General features: G+C 34.9%; 2 pseudogenes; both read right to left on the bottom strand.

Annotated features, from left to right (window-relative positions):
* Positions 1-5,508: 5,508 nt before the first annotated feature.
* On the bottom strand, positions 5,509-5,627 carry LOC149529703 (5S ribosomal RNA; annotated as a pseudogene).
* Positions 5,628-15,113: 9,486 nt separating this feature from the next.
* Positions 15,114-15,232, bottom strand: LOC149529702 (5S ribosomal RNA; annotated as a pseudogene).
* Positions 15,233-15,815: the final 583 nt, after the last annotated feature.

Raw genomic sequence — 15,815 nt, 5'->3', positions numbered from 1 at the left:
AATCAAACACTCCTTATGACATTGGCTTGTGCTTTGCACCTCATATTTCCAGCCAATATTTCTAGAGAAGTGACTCCGAGTTAAGCCATATTTTATGTTATTCTCAATCTCTATAGCTGTCATGAATGCCTGATGCAAAGTCTTGGGTCTTTTATCTCTCAACAGATAGTTCATCTTCCTATCAAATGCACCGAGATAAACCACTAAACACATTTGATCATCCGGCTTGTAACTTTCAGGAAATTCACTCAAAATCTTTGCAAATCTGATATTAAATTCAGGAACTAACTCACCATTCCTGATTTCAATTTTCAAAAACTTATCAAAATATTCAGAGATGCTTACTCTTTCCCCAAACTGCATCATGAAGGCTGACATTAATTCATCACAAGATGAAATTGAACATGCTGGTAAAAAAGAAAACCAGTCCCTAGCATCATTTTCTAAAGTCTGAACAAACAATTTCATCTGAATGTCTTCATGAGCAATTTCAAAATCACCAACCAAGTCACTAAACAACTGAACATGATGACTGGCTGAATTTTCATGGTTCCCACCAAACTTAGGCAAATACTTTCTGAGGTTACAAGGCATAGTATTCGGGAAACCATGAATACCATTAAAATTCAATGGCATATACCTCCTGGTAGAAACAGATCTAAAACTTTTACTAACAGACTGCATATTAGATGAGATAAAACTTAACATTCTTCAAAGTCAAGACTCATTCACCATTAAACACTTCCAGAATTTATTAATTGCAGCAGATCTGGAGTTCTTTCTACCAATTCAAAACTTCAAACATACTTTGGCATATAAAACACTTTTGCTGAATCTACTTTCCACAAAGCACGTTGAACTATACTGAACCAATCTCCTATTTAATGCTATAAACCATTTGATGGAGAGAACTTTTGAAATCTTACTTTCATGTAAATGAGAACACATGAAAGTGGAAAATACCTTTTAATATGGATGCCTACAACTACTTCAATGCTGCAAATAACAGCAGATTCAAATCTTAACCAGATTTATTAACACTTGCACTGCATCTCGTTTCATTCTTTTACCCAGTGTCAAGAACTTGAAATGAATTCTTCAAACCTGCCTTCCCACTGTTGTTTCCTTCAAAATACCTTCACATTTTGAAGCACTGGTGCAGAGATATACTTAGAGTCGCCACTCACTTAGTGAGAAAAGATTAACCAATCTTGCAAAACAACTGGTATTTGCAAACTGTATTTAACAACAGGGGAACTTCACATTCTTGACGTACTAAAAGAACATGACATTAACTCTAAAATTTGACAGCAACTTATCAAAACTTCAAGTGAGTAGCCGGATTTTACGCTTTTTCGGCCTCTCCATGTTTGCTAACGTCATCTCTGTTTTGCACATTTTTCGGTCAAAATATGATTGTTCTTTCCTCCAACAAGCGGGTCCCACAATGAAAGCTTTGGCTTTTCGACAGCCTCTCTCTTTAATACAATCAGTAATACATGTGGAAAAGCATTTAAAGTGAGGTAAATTTTAAAACGCGACAAATATGGAATAAATGTCTAAATGAACCTCCTCTTCTCTGAGTGAAAATTCAGACGCCTCCTTTTCTTATTCAAACTGTGGGCATTTTAATGAATTCGCCTTTGCATGGGCATTTTCCTGTTCATGCCGCAGCTTTATGGCGTGATCTCCTTTTGTTGTTTTTACACCTGCGGCTTCCTCTTTCAGCGTTATGCTACTTTAACAGCGGCATTGGATTGTTTACTAGCTTTGAGGGCGTCTTTTTGAAAACATGGGAACTCTTCATTTCATTGGTGCTGCAAGCTACTCCTGTCTTGCGTTGGCGGCCTCCATGGAGATATTGGTGACTTTTTAAACTCTTGAAATGTTTTGCCTCCTCCCTATGTCCTTCCTTTCGAGAAGGTTTCTTTGGATTTCTTTCAACATACGCATGGGTATCTGTATTAGTTGTTTCTCTTTGGCGATTCCTCTGTCTTCCTTCGCTTGTTTGGAGTTTCCTTCAACGACCGTCGACTTCTTTTAAATGTTGGTTGGATGCTTTGACTGATACGGGGTCTTCTTTTACCATTGTGATGTCCTCTCAGGCTGCGGCTTTAGAATTTGCTGGTGAGAACTTCCAATTGCTGAGATGTGGAGCACTCTTTTTGCTTCTTCCTTGGCACGCTGCCTACCTCCAAATTGAGTTTTTCTTTTATAGACGCTACCTTATGTTTAGTGCCTTCAAACATTATATAAATACAACCTACTATTTTGGTTCAAAACTATAATGTTCATTATCATGCTGAGAATGTATCACACCACATGTATTTGTCTTCAAGTGAAAACATCCCCTTAATTTACCTGTGTCCTTTGCTTGGATGGCCTCTAGAGCTAAAGACACAATTTCCTTTAATCTCATTACCCATATAGCGGGTCTCAGCTTCCAATACTTAATAAAAGACATCCATCTCCAATACTATCATTAACATGACTCCAATGATATCTTGCTTACAATCTTACACAGAGACACAATTAATCACTCTGTACATTCCCTACGCTCTTCTATTCAGTCGGATGAAATTAGTCGGGGCCCCCAAGTGGGTCCGACTAAAAATTTTTTTTTCGTTCCCAGACAACTGAAAAGCTGAATTGATCTATTGATCATTTTGAAATGATTAGAAACAACTTCGATCAAAATTTGTCATTAAAAACTCATCTTATCCTTTTTTGCAACCTGTCACTTTTGGGTCAGGAGGTCCGTTGACTGGCCTCAAAAACTGACCCAAACCTTTGATCAAGTCCTAAAAATTGGCACACTAAATCTTGGTTCTGCATTCTTGCACCCTGCCAGATCTTGTCTCATGAAGAATTCCCAGTCAAAAGATATTGACCATCAAAGTTGCCTTCTCAGATTTACCATCGAGCAAACATGTCAGAAAACAATAAACTGGGTTCGGATTTAGCTTTGAAAACTAGGCAAATGAGCACATGGGGAAATGAAAACTGGGTCACTAGTTCTCTGTCATGAGGACATTATGAATCTGGGATTTGGGCTCATGAAAAATAACAGGACGCATTTGGCAAGCAATCAAAGTGGGATACTCAGAATTTGCAGATTAAAATCACTGACAGAAAACATTTTTTGCGGATGGAATGACCCTGGTAAAGTGTGCATATGGATTTGTCAATTTCTAAAAACTGTCACACTTGTAGTATTTTTAGTGGACAATACAGGAGAAAAAATTGTACGATCTTTACAATCATATATTTCAAGTTATAACGTCACGAACAGGGGTACTGATAAATTTGCAAGTGCTAACACCAGTAAAATGTCATAAATTGCGTTTCGAATCGCTTTTGAAAACTAATCAAACAGATTCGTCAGGACTTAAAAATTTAAACATAGGAAGTCTCTGACATCCACCATGTAACGCAAAAGGAAATCTAGCATTTTAGTCAGCTGGGTCTGAGTTATAGCACATCAAACAGGGTTTCCCAGAAATATGTGCAAAGTGCATCAGCATGAAAATATTAAACTGCCAACTTTGAGGGATTCAAAACCTAGTCAAATGGACTCGAAACGACTTGAAATCTGAAACATAGGTTCTTAGGTATGGAGGCTAGATAATCTCAAAGTGGTAAGTCATGACACATTTTTGGGTGTGAGATATTCATTGATAAACACAGCCTCCTGTCGCTGTTTGACACTTAAGTGAAAATGCAAAATTGATACTAGCTCAAAATAGAACTTTGCCAAAAGACTCAGAAAGTCAATCTAACTTTATGAAATTCTTAGGCATGCTAAATGGAAGGTGCCAGAAGCGTTAAACACCTTAGGGGTCTCAACTGGACAGCCGGGTACAATCTCATTTAAAAGCATTTATAGGGCTAATTTTTCTCAACAGGGTTCAAAATTGACCATGCAATTTTTAGCGCCAACAGGTACAACACTGGGACTTCTTGGAAGGTCACCCATCTCAGTACTACTCTAGCCTAGGCACACTTTATAACAAAGTTTTGATAGGATCTGATGCACTAATTCCATTATGATGGCTCCCAACATCAAACCCTCTTGTCTTTGCCTTAGCACATGCATTAGAATGCATGTTATCTAGGATGTATCTTATCTTGCACTTAGAATGTGCCTTATAAGGCATTGTTAATGCATGAGGAAGTAAAAAGAGCTCCATAATTAGGAATGATCCTTATCTGATACTTAGAAGGCAAGCATTAGGATGATGAGCACATATATCCATCTAGCACTCAAAGAGTGTTGTTAACTTTTTATCATTGTATAGAGCACTTTGACATTAAAAACACACCTCATCTAGTACTTAGAAGGTGCGAGTTTCTATCAAACAACTTCTCTTAATGAAACTAAACATGAGTTTCTAAAAAAACAACTTATCCTAATGAAGCCACATGGAAAATTTTGAGAAGAATGAAGATGTGTGTCAAAAGTTATGACCCTCGAAAGTTCTTGAATCAATTTCCCAAACTTATAAGCTTTTTTTCCTTATAAGAATCAATTATTATATCAACAATTTCATCAATATGGACAATTATTTTTTAAGGAATTCCATTTTATGGTCATGTTTAGTATCTCTTATCTAGCACTTAGAATGTACCTTATTGCACACTCAAAATGAATGAGCAAGTAAAAGGAACTTTGGCATTAAGAATGTGCCTCATCTAGCACTTAGAATGCACCAATAGGAAGAAAGACACGAATGCCTATCCAAGGTTTGGAATGAGTCATTGACTTTCACTATTGCAAGGTTAGGGTAGTAGCTCTGTTACATCTGGGAGACATGAAATAGGTTGGGGAACCCAAAATGGACTTAAATCAGGGTATGGAATAGAGAATGGGGAATCGTGATTGAAAATGGCCCTTGAGAACCAAAATAGCAGTGTCAATATAACAATGATAGAACCAGAGGCTCTACAAAGTAAGAAAAGGGTGCAACATCAGGACTTCTAGGGAGGTCACCCATCCCAGTACTACTCCTATCCAAGCATGCTTAATTGCATAGTTCTGATTGGATTTGATGCATTAATGCTAGTATGATCGCACTCAACATCAAATCCTCTTTTCTCAACCTTAGTGCATGCATTAGAATGCATGTTATCTAGGATGTACCTCATATATCACTTAGATCATTCCTTATAAGAAGCTATCAATGCATGATGAAGTAAAAAGAGCTCCAAAATTAGGAATAAGCCTTATTTGGTAATCAAAAGTCAAGCATTAGGAAGATGAGTATAGATGTCCATCCAACACTAAAAGTGTGTCATTAACTTTTTAATGTTGTAAGTTAGATGCCACATTCCAACACCCGCAAGATGAGAAATAGACTCAGTGGACCCATAATAGACCTAAGGATAGAATTGAGTTTTGAGATAGAAAATGGGGAGAAAGACAAAAAGGGAGGATGCATGATTTAAAAGGGGTTTTGAGAAGCAAAAATCTAGCATAAGTAATACGATTCCTAGACCAAAGGCTAAAAAATGGTGTAACACTAGGACTTCCTGGGAGGTCACCCATCCTAGTACTACTCCAGCCTAAGCATGCTTAACTATAGAGTTCTGATGGGATTTGGTGCACTAATGTTGGTATGATCGCACCCAACATCTAACTCTTTTTCCCTAAGCTTAGTGCATGCATTATAATGTACCTCATCTAGGACACACCTTTTCGATCACTCAAAATGTACTTTATTGAGTATTAAAATGCAAGGTCAAGTAGAAGGTACCAATAGGAAGAAAGACACAAGTTTCTATACAAACAACTTCTCCTAATGAAGCCACATGGAAAATTTCAAGAAGAATGAAGACGCAGGTCAAAAGTTATGACCCTCAAAAGTTCTTGAATCAATTTCTCAATCATATAAGCTTTTTTTCATTATAAGAATCAATTATTATATCAATGGTTTCAGCCATATGGAGAATACTTTTTTGAGGAATGCCATTTTATGGTCATGTTTAGTATCTGTTATCTAGTACTTAGAATGTACTTTATTAAGCACTTGGATTGAATGAGGAGGTAAAAAGCACTTTGACATTAAGAATATATGATTGAAAAGGGGTTCCAAGAAAAAAAACTCTAGTGTAACTAATATGATATCCAAAATAAAGACTTAAAAAGGGTGCAACACCAAGACATCCTTGGAGGTCACCCATCCTAATACTACTACAACCCAAGTGCACTTAACTGTAGAGTTATGATGGGATCTAGTGCACTAACATTGGTATGATAACACCCAACATCTAATTCTTGTGCCCTAAACTTAGTACATGCATCATAATGCACCTCATCTAGTATGCATCTTATCAAGCACTCAAAATGCACTTTATCAAGTACTCAAAATGTACAAGCAAGTAGAGAGCACTCTGACATTAAGGACACACCTCATCTAGCACTCAGAAGGTGCCAATAGGAAGAAAGACACGAGTTTCTATAAAAGCAACTTCTCCTCATGAAGCCAAACATGAGTTTATAATTTTTTTTTCTCCTAATGAAGCCACATGGAAAATTTCAAGAAGAACAAAGATGCGGGTCAAAATTTACGGCCCCTAGAAGTTCTTGAATCGATTTCCCAATCTTATAACCTTTTTTTCATTATAAGAATCAATTATTATATCAATGGTTTTAGCCATATGGAGAATATTTTTTTGAGGAACATCATTTTATGGTCATGCTTAGTATCTCTTATCTAGCACTCAAAACTGTTAGAAACAAGAATTATTGGGGAGGGTAAATTAGTAATTTACAAACTTTAGTTTCCAACTAAATATTATTTATTACTTTAAACTATTCATAAGAAAGTAAATAAGTAATGTTAAATAGTAATAGTAACCATGCACAAAGATAACTCATAACACCATATTTTGTTAACTAGGGAAACCTTGGCCAAGGGAAAACCCTGGTAGGGATGAAACCCACTAGATAGTATACTGATATATATGTCCCTTGTTAGAGGATGGACCCTATTATGAGTCAATCAAGAAATTTATTATAGAGAGTCCCTATTGGGAGACTTTAAATCCATGTTAGGAGATTCCAATCTTGTTAGGAGTTGTAGTATAGTAGATGCAAGATGAGCCCACTGTCCAAACATACACTTCCAATTACAAGAAGAGCTCATTGCCCAAACAAGTAACTAGTTCTCTGGTATATAATGCCATAACTTCTTACTTGATTGATCTTTGGCCTCAACTAGATCTTAGATCACAAAATCAAATTTGTGTATATCACTTCACAAAAGTTCACACATCATTTATTACAATACAATTGCTCAACACAACACATCAGAACACAACTAAATTCATAAGATGTCCTTTACATAAATACCATGCCTTTTCACAAATTTTTGCTAGGTTGGCTAAGACCATAATATACTTTTCCAACTTAGAGTAAACGTATAGGATGTTGGCCCTAATTGGTCAAGTAATTATTTTATAAACAAAATAATTCCTTTACCTTTAATTCCACTATTTGGTTTCATTGGTAAAACATGAATATCTCTTTTTCATACACTCTGTATTGATTTCTAAGGTTATACATGTCATCATAAAAATGTATACTATCTCCATCTAACTTTGCTAATCATAATATGACATCAGTAACAAGTTACATACAAAACAATACACTGTTGTAAACCAATTTTATACTTAGACAATTTTCGGAGTATCAAAAGCTAAGTATCTTTATTTTTGAGGTTTTCTAAAAGAATGTACATCATGTGTTGCCATAAATGAAAAAAACTACACATCTTCATTAGCCAATTGTCAACAATCTCCCCCTTTGGCATTGATGGCAACACAATAGGGAAAATTGGCTAAGTATCAAAAACTTGTCAAAACATTACAATATCAATACATTAATCATCTTTTACAACTTATCTGTCTTACATATGCTCCTCCTTTCAATATGATTTCATACCTTACCTTATTTAAAATTTTCTTATGTATCTTCTCCCCCTTTGACATCAATGACAAAGGTTAGAATGTCAATAACTATAAAAAATTATCTATCTACTGTCAAAAACTGTAATCATCTGCCTTAAGCTAATAATATCTTCATGCAATCATCAAATATTTCCTTGAGAATATTTAAACCTTTTATCCATGTATCCTTGGCTATTTTAGTAGAGGTGAGAATTGAACATAGTTCATATGATGCAATCTCAAGTGCATTGAGATCAGAGTATAAGAAGTTTGAATAGACGTCAGTGGCTTTGACACACTTCTCTAACTATCTCTCAACAGTAGATATCTTTAGAGCAATAAACTCTCTAAATTCTAATGATCTCTTCAAAATTTGTTCTTTTTAAAGTTCCAATTTCCTGATATCACTATGAACAATGGCCACTTGTTCTTCAAATTGATCAACTTTGTTGGAAGGTTGTTGTATCTAGTTTGATAGAGCTTCTAGCTCACTCAACTTTCCTTCAATCTTACTATCAAAATTATTGGTCAACTTATGAGATAAGGTACACTTAATGTATAATACCTTTCCATCTTGTTGACATTTTTGAAGCTCCTTGATACAAGTATCAAGACTTAGCAAATCATTCTTGATATTATGAAAAAAGGTGCTAAATAAATTAGCATCATGTGGAATTTGGGCCTTTGACTCTGCAACATTCAACAAATTTGTAAATTCTTCATCAAAAGATTTTAACATTGTTTGTGCCCTCTGTTTAGATCTACCTCTATATGCTTGACTACTAGAGTACTGTGTAATCTTTTAGTTACCTCCATTAAAGTTCTTTACTTTCCTATTCTTCTCAATAAGTTTTTTCAGAGATGAGATCAAGTTAGTTTGGTCATCATCATCACTTGTTAGGCTAGCAAACAAAAGTGGAGTAGATGAACTAGATGGTTTAGATTCATCTTCGCTTTACTTCTTCTTTGCTACCTCTTTAACTCTTCTCTCTTCTTTCTCTTTCTCTTCCTTTTCCTTTTCTTTTCTTTCCTTCTCTATCTTTTCTTCCTCCTCTATTCTCTTCTTCTTTTCTTCCTTTATTTTCCTTTTCTTTTCTTCCTCAACACTTCTTTTCATTTCTTCTTCAAGTAATTTCTGCTTGGCTTCTTTGGTGTTTCTCTTTTCTGTCTCTAATAGCCTCTTTTCCTTTTGAATTCATTTTAATTGATCTTGAATAGGCTCAACCTAAGATTCAAGCTATTTGGAACTCTCAAAAGGGTTAGTGTCATCAATGTTAATAGTAACATTGGTCTAGTCAATTTTCATAGTGTCACCACTTACTAACACTTTCAAAGTTCTAGGTGCAAGTGAAGGTGCTGCCTTTGATTCTATCATCATCTGACTCATAGTTGTGTCTATTTCACTCCTTATTTTATCCTTCTCACCCACCATAAATAGAAATGGTCTCACCTTGTTTCTCAAATAAGGTGCCAAATTGTTCAATAATTTCTTGACTTCTTCTTCATCATCTGTCTTGCATATGGTCCTTATCATAGACTTCCAAAGTTTTATATCCTCTTCCCAAGCTAGTACTTTCTTCTCTATAAGTCTGTCATAAACTTTATAATTTATTGTGCCTTCAATAACCTTAAGTTTCAAATTGGTAGCAATTATATATCTCACAATAGAGATATCAATCTGATCCTTCTCAATATCATTATATACATGATAAAATCTATTTATCTAAACAAAGTTCCCTTCATTTGCAATGGCTAAGTTTATCTTCTCAATCTTCAGCTTCCAAGGTTGCCTTGCTTTTCTTATTGTCTATTTAGAAATAGTTACTTTCTCTTCCTATTTTGCTTATTTTGCTTCTTCTTCTTCTTCTTCTTCTTCATTATCATCACTTTCCACAATCGTCAACAATGTCTTTTTCCTTTTTCTTAGTCAAGTAGCTTGTTGCTTGACTCTTTTAGTCTTGGTAGTCACAACTTCCACTAATCTTTCTGATTTTCTCTTCAGCTCACTTGGCTATTTAGTTGATACTGCAGCATATGGAATGCTCTATTCTAAAGATGTTTCTACAATAGACAATGATAATGGTTTCACATACATTATTGCTTGTCTCATGGTCTACCTAACTACTTGTGACCCACTTTCTGTGATACCAACCTTAGTTAGAGATTTCTTCATTATTATCTCAATCTTCTTGTGAGATGCTTTAACTAAGGATGATTTATGGGCTGATTGGGCAATTTCTTCATAAGTCCCAAATTTGTACTCAGCTTGGTCCTTCTTAGAGTTCAAAAATAGATCAATATATCTAATTGATACATCATCACTTAACTCATAACCTAAGGGATCAAGGAATATTTCTTTAGGTTCTACTACTTGGATATGAGTTAAATCTATATCAACCATAACACATATGTCATTTTTTAATCTTCCTACAATTGTAGGTGCAATTCTAAATCTTTATCTCATCCCATTCTAAAATGTTTTCATGATCAAGTTTCCATTATCTGAGATTTTATTTGTTGTATGTCTTCTATATACGTGTGTAATATTCTCCATGGTACGTCTCTCACTACTCATAATCTCTATGACTAATAAGTATGGAAATCTCTTAAGTACATGAAAGAATATATGATTGATCAATGACTAAAATCTGAACACACCATTCTTTGTCCTCTTGATTTTCTCTAGGTTTTCAAGAAGTTGCATTCTCAAAATTTTACTTAGGTTAACTTGTTCCTTCTCAACACAAATCTTATAGGCTGCATAGATGAATCTTACTGACAATTCAGCAATCTTGGAACTCACACAAATATAATAGGTAATGATTCTTTTTAGATATCTTACATGATCTTGTTTAATGGTGTTGATCACCATGGCCTTCCCATTATAAAATACTTTTGTGTAGTTCTCAACCTTCTTCTTAACAAGTTTCTCACCTATAGGTACACTACCTTGTTTGCTAAGACCAATTACCTCTTTAATAAGGTCAGCTAAAATGTCAACTACATTGTCTTCCATCCACAATTTTCCATCATGAATTCTACTTAGTATGATCTGAGACCACTCTTCGATGTCCAATTCTTGGTAGAAGTGATATTTGAAAAGGTCTAGTTCTTTCAAATATTCAAATTTGAGCTTTACAATCATATAATGGTTAAAGACAATTTCCATATCTTTGTTCATATACCCGCTCCTAGTAGTTTCAAACTTGCTATTAAGATAACTTCCTACATCTTCCAAATACACTAGTTCAGAGTAATGGATAATGTTGAATTAAGGTTTCCTTCTACATGTTTCACAGAAACAACCTTCAATTTTGGTCTCTCCTCATTGTCAACATTATGAACTACTGACATATCCATAATTCTACAAATACAAACTTTATCAAAGAAATTCTATAGAGAAGCGATAAAATACCTCTTTTCAGAAATAGGGTTTAGTTCAAAATCACCTTATCAAGTCACTTCTGAGTGCTCTATGGTTTTAATGTGATCACAATGAAGTGGTAATCAAGTCTATACTCCATTTTATTCAATCAATTTGAGCTTGAATTAATTATGCACTTTGCAAACATGAAAAGTGTCAATTACATAATGAAATCAAATATCTACTTAAAATCTTTGTTCAATCTCCAAATACTACTCGAGGTTTACCATAGCCTCCTTGCATCATGAAAATGCTCCAAGAATCTTTGCTCCACAAAATTATCTATAAAAACATATTTTTCATCTTCTACTATAGAATTAACTTTCTTTAAAATAAAAGTAACTCTTAATTCATTCATAACAAGTTCTGATAAGCTCCAAATTTCAAGTGAGCTTAGATACCATTTAAACTTATCTTGATGCACCTTTTTTCATCTTTGCTACCCATAATTGTATTTATAAATGAAGTTTCAAATTTTGGTGTTGTGAACAAGCTTAATTCAACTAAGTTGAATCAAACTCGATTACTAACTATGATCTTCCCATCTCACCATCTTCTAAATTTTCTTCTAAGATGTCTAATCCTTTCATAAATGCCTCATTGAGTTCTTCTCAAATTTCACTAACTACATTTCTTTGTTTCTCATTGTCTCTTTTAGTTTCAGAGTTCCTTTCATGGTCCTCCTATCATTTCTAACATTTCTTCCATCATTCCTCATATTTCCAAATTTTCTTCCATTGTTCTTTCTATCTACAAAGTTTATGTCCACTCTATAATACTTTGTTGTATGTCCAAAGTCGTTGCATAACTAACATATTGGAGTTCTACTTCTAAGATTCTATTGATCAATAGATGCATGCCAATTCCAGGCTATGTGTTCAAAGTTGTTATACTTATGACACACAATCTGCCTTCTTTCTTCATAAGGCATTCCTTCTTTTGATGTCTTTTCATTACATCTTCTTCTACAAGGTTAGTATTGTAGACACCTAAATTTGATTACACCGCTTTAGTAATCCTATTTAGTTATCTCTAAAGACATCATTAATTAAATTTTTATTTAATTAATCCTTTGCCATCCCTAGCTGATTAATTTAATTAATCATCTATAGTCCTAATTGATAAATCAAATAACCTATTATTTATCAATTATATCCTATTCTTCTATCTAATTCCAAAAATCCCCATTTATTAAATAAATCTATTTGATAAATAAAATTCTCAAATCTAAAACCCCTAACTTATCCCTAATCTTCCATTTAGCCTAATCCACCCCATACACCCATACTAACCTATCTTAGCCACTAACTCACCCAACCTCATTAATGCCATCCACTTGCACATCTCTAACATCTCTAATCTAATCCTAAACCCAAGCCTAATCCACCCCCTAATGTTGTCACATTCCTTAAACAAGTTTAAGACTTTCCTAATCCAAATCAAAGTCTCCCCTCAAAAATCCCAACCACCAAGTCATGAGTGCTCTTACAAAACATAAAAGACTCTTACAAGCCCATTCATGACTCTTACATCCATCTTCCACACTCTTCCCTCTTCCACACTCATTCCTCTTACACCTCTCTTACATACTCAACCCCACTCATCACGCCTTTAACCAACCCTTTACCCTATTCTCTCACACTCATCCTACTTGTAACAAGTGTCACCTTCCCATTGGTGCTAAACAAGCACAATCCATGTGCTCCCCTTTGAGTGCATCTTAGCCCTCCTTAACCATCTCCCCATCCTTGCATCTGAGCCCTCCATCCCTCTACCCCTTGGCCTATAAATTGAATCCCATCCCAAGCTATTTCAATCAAAAATCTTTGAGCTAAAGTTACCATGCTATTTTGAGAACCAAAGTCATCAATCTTAACCTTATAATGCCAAATTGAGAGCTCACAAAGCTACCAATTTTCTATTATCCATCTCCACCATTGAAGCAACTTTGAGCAATTGAGCATACATCTTCATCAAAGGACACATCTACAAAATCAAGGAAGCATGGAGTGTTTTCTCTTTTTAGGTTTGCATTTCTTGTTTGCTTTCTTTGTCTAAGCTTATATGGGAATTTAGTTTTAGTTTGTGAATGTTTCTCTTATTGCTAATGTTCTTTGCACACTAAATCTTGTTCTACAAGTATTTCAAGACATTCTACTATTGCTTCTATCATTATAATATTTGGGTTTCCTTCAATCAATTGCTTTATGAGACATACCATGAAAATTATGAGGATGCATGATTGAAAAGGGGTTTTGAGAAAGAAAATTATAGCATAATTAATATGATGCCAAGACCAAAGACTAAAAAAGGGTACAACACTGGGACTTCCTAGGAGGTCACCCATCCTAGTACTACTACAGCCCAAGTGTACTTAACTGTAAAGTTTTGATGCAATCTGGTGCACTAATGTTGGTATGATCACACCCAACATCTAAATCTTGGACCTTGAGCTTAGTTCATGCATCATAATGCACCTCATTTAGGACACACCTTATCAAGCACTCAAAATGGAGCCTATCGAATACTCAAAATGCATAAGCAAGTAAAGATCACTCTGGCATTAAGGACACACCTCATTTGACACTTAAAAGGTGCCAATAGGAAGATAGGCACAAGATTCTATATAAAAAATTCTCCTAATGAAGCCAAACATGATTTTCTAAAAAAATTACTTCTCCTAATGAAACAACCTTGAAAATTTTGAGAAGAATGGAAATGTGGGTCAAACGTTATGACCCTTGAAAGTTCTTGAATCAATTTCCCAATCTTATAATCTTTACATCATTATAAAAATAAATGATTATATCAACAGTTTCAGCCATACAAAGAATAATTTTTTGAGGAATGCCATTTTATGATCATGTTTAGTATCTCTTATCAAGCTCTCAGAACATGCCTTATCGAGAACTCAGAGTGAATGAGTAAGTAGAAAGCACTTTAGCATTAAGAATGTGACTCATCTAGCACTTAGAAGGTTCCAACAAGAAGAAAGACACAAGTTCCTATCCAATGTTGGGAATGATTCATTGACTTTTTGCCATTGCAAGGTTAGGGCATTAGCTCCATTACACCTAGGAGACAAGAAGTGGGCTCGAGGACCTGAAATAGACTTGAATCAAGGTAAGAAATAGAGAATGGGGAAGTGTGATTGAAAATGGGCCTTAAGAACCAAAATGGGCATGTGAATATAACAATGATAGAACTAGAGGCTTTAAGAAGTAAGAAAGAGGAGCAACAAGGGGACTTCCCAGGAGGTTACTCATCCGAGTACTACTACAACCCAAGTGCGCTTAACTACAGAGTTCTAATGAGATCCAGTGCACTAACCCTAGTATGATTAATTAGAATGCATGTTATCTAGGATGTACCTTATCTAGCACTCAAAATGTGCCTTATAAGGCACTATCAATGCACGAGGGAGTAAAAAGAGTTCCAAAATTAGGGAATGTGCCTTATTTGGTACTTGAAAGGAAAGCATTAGGAAGATGAACATAGATTTCCATACAACACTCAAAGTGCATCATTAACATTTTAACATTGTAGGTTAGAGATGCCACTTTCCAACACCTATAAGATGAGAAATAGACTCGTAGGACCTAGAATGGACTCAAGGATGGAATTGAGCTTTAAGATGAAAATTGGGGAGCAAGAACAAAAGGGAGGATGCATGACTAAAAAGAGGTTCTGAGAAAAAAAACTATAGTGTAAGTAATATGATGCCCAGACCAAAGACTAAAAAAGGGTGCAACACTAGGACTTCTCAAGAGGTCACCCATCATAGTACTACTCTAGCCCAAGTGCACTTAATTGTGAAGTTCTGATGGGATCCGGTGCACTAATGTTGGTATGATCACACAAAACATCTAACTCTTTCACCCTGAGCTTAGTTCATGCATTGTAATGCACCTCATCTAGGGTACACCTTATCAAGCACTCAAAATGCACCTTATCAAGTACTCAAAATGCATGAGCAAGTAAAGAGAACTTTGACATTAAGAATGTACCTCATTTGGCACTCAAAAGATGCCATTAGGAATAAAGGCATGAGTTTCTATACAAAAAAGTTTAACTAATGAAGCCAAACACAAGTTTCTAAAAAAACAACTTCTCCTAATGAAGCCACATGAATTTTTTTGAGAAGAACAGAGATGTGGGTAAAAAATTATGACCCTCAAAAGTTCTTGAATAAATTTCCCAAACTTATGAGCTTTTCGTCAATAAGAATCAATTATTATATCAATAATTTCAGCCATATGGAGCATAATTTTTTGAGGAATGTCATTTTATGGTCATGTTTAGTATCTCTTATCTAGCACTTAGAACGTACCTTATCGAGCACTCAAAATGAATAAGCAAGTAAAAAGCACTGCGATATTAACAATGTGCCTCATCTAGCACTCAAAATGTGCCAATAGGAAGAAAGAAACAAGTGTATATCAAG

The sequence above is a fragment of the Cupressus sempervirens genome, chromosome 11, assembly GCF_028749045.1.
Source record: "Cupressus sempervirens isolate cs-2001-9-10 chromosome 11, ASM2874904v1, whole genome shotgun sequence".
In the NCBI taxonomy this organism is placed as follows: Eukaryota; Viridiplantae; Streptophyta; class Pinopsida; order Cupressales; family Cupressaceae; genus Cupressus; species Cupressus sempervirens.
Note: the sequence above shows the minus strand (reverse complement) of the source record. Positions and strands in the feature narration are given on the sequence as shown.